This window comes from Triticum dicoccoides, chromosome 6B (genome assembly GCF_002162155.2).
Source record: "Triticum dicoccoides isolate Atlit2015 ecotype Zavitan chromosome 6B, WEW_v2.0, whole genome shotgun sequence".
NCBI classification, from domain to species: domain Eukaryota; kingdom Viridiplantae; phylum Streptophyta; class Magnoliopsida; order Poales; family Poaceae; genus Triticum; species Triticum dicoccoides.
In genome coordinates, this window is record NC_041391.1 from 325,910,887 (window position 1) to 325,913,274 (window position 2,388).

A 2,388-nucleotide genomic window follows, 5' to 3' on the forward strand; every position below is an offset into this window, starting at 1 on the left:
GGTCCTCGGTCTCGATGACGACTGGGCTGCCTGAGGAGGAAGAGGAGTGGGGTGGGAGCGGTTGGAGGCGGCGGCGGATCGAAGTCAGAGAGAGAGGTTGGGGGTGGCGGCTCCACCAGGTCGGAGCGAGGGAGAGTAGAGGGGCTCGCTGGTTTAGGCGGGGGAGGGAGGGAGAGAAAGAATGGAGGCGGGGGGTGGGTGGAAAATGTCCATGAGGATTGACCTAGGGTTTCGGCTCGGGTGGGTTTGGGCCGTTGGATCCAGAAGCATCCTACGGTGGTTGATGCATGATCTGCGTGATATGATCATGGTCCAATCGGAACGCAACAAACCGTTTGATGACCTTATGACCATATAAATTGGTCGTGATCGATTCAAGATAAAAAAATTCATTCCATTTTTCAGTGCTCAAAATGAGTTTTTTTTTGTGAAAGTCATATCAAATATTTGTTCAAATGATATCATATTTTGCACAAGTTTACATCGTGGATTTTCAAACAATATTGACAAAGGGAGTTTTTATTTCCTTTGCACGAAAAATCAATTTTACATTTTTCAAGTGCGAAAATAAGTTTTTTTGTGAAGGACCTAGAATATATTCGTTGCAACATAAGACCAAATCATTTTCCTAAAATACTAGGCCATATTTAATGCACAATTGACAAAATGGTTGGGTGTAAAAAGTTTTGATCCACCTCTCGTGAAAAAGACAAATTTCCACCGATTCAACTGGAAGCGGGTCAAATTTGAACTGCAGCTGCCTTGTAGTTTGCTCTTTATTTTTTCCGAAAATCATTTCTAGGTACATAAGTATCTATTTAATCAGAGAAACACCAAAAAAATTCCAAGATTCAACCACTAGCTAGGAACGGTCATTCCCGCCGTTTTGACCGCATTTTGAAACAGGTATAAAAAATTCAAAAAAAATCAAAAAATTGGGAAACCTTCGCATTGTGTCATTATATGTGGCCAAGTTCCCAGGAAAAATAATAAACTTGTAATACGGCAATTATTTTAAAAAACTCTTCTCAGAAACGAGCTATCACATGTGGAGATCAATGGCTTTCAAGCCAAATGATCAATCTTATGGCCACATTCATGGCATAGTTTGTTCACATGATCTCATATTGTGCACAAGGGTGCATATTGGAATGGAAACAATGTTGCCTAAGGAAGTTTTCTTTTTCTTTGGACGAAAGAACCATTTTCCATTTCTCGAGTGCCCAAAAGGAGGTTTTTTTGTGAAGGACCTCCCAAATAATTGTTGCAAAATTGGACCAAATAATTTTTCTAAAATACTAGGCCATATTTAATGCACAATTGACCAAATGGTTGGGTGTAAAAAGTTTTTATCCACCTCTGGTGAAAAAGACAAATTCCCGCCGATTCGGTTGGAAGCGGGTCAAATTTGAACTGTCGCTACCTCGTAGTTTGCTCTTTATTTTTCCCAAAAATCATTTCTAGGTACATAAGTATCTATTTAATCATAGAAACACCAAAAAAATTCCAAGATTCAACCACTAGCTAGGAACGGTCATTCCTGCCGTTTTGACCGCATTTTGAAACGGGCATAAAAAATTCAAAAAAAAATCAAAAAATTGGGAAACCTTTGCATTGTGTCATTATATGTGGCCAAGTTCCCAGGAAAAATAATGAACTTGTAATACGACAGTTATTTTTAAAAAGTGTTCTCAGAAACGAGCTATCACGTGTGGAGATCAATGGCTTTCAAGCCAAATGATCAATCTTATGGCCACATTCATGGCATAGTTTGTTCAAATGATCTCATATTGTGCACAACGGTGCATATCGGAATGGCAAACAATGTTGCCTAAGGAAGTTTTCTTTTTCTTTGGATGAAAGAACCATTTTCCATTTTTCGAGTGCCCAAAAGGAGGTTTTTTTGTGAAGGACCTCCCAAATAATTGTTGCAAAATTGTACCAAATCATTTTTCTAAAATACTAGACCATATTTAATGCACAATTGACAAAATGGTTGGGTGTAAAAAGTTTTTGTCCACCTTTGGTGAAAAAGACAAATTCCCGCCGATTTAGTTGGAAGCGGGTCAAATTTGAACTGTAGCTGCCTCGTAGTTTGCTCTTTATTTTTTACAAAAATCATTTATAGGTACATAAGTATCTATTTAATCAGAGAATCACCAAAAAAATTCAAAGATTCAACCACTAGCTAGGAACGGTCATTCCCGCCGTTTTGACCGCATTTTGGAACGAGCATAAAAAATTAAAATTAAAATCAAAAAATTGGAAAACCTTCGCATTGTGTCATTATATGTGGCCAAGTTCCGAGGAAAAACAATAAACTTGTAATACGGCAATTATTTTAAAAAAGTGTTCTCAGAAATGAGCTATCATGCCTGAAGATTCATG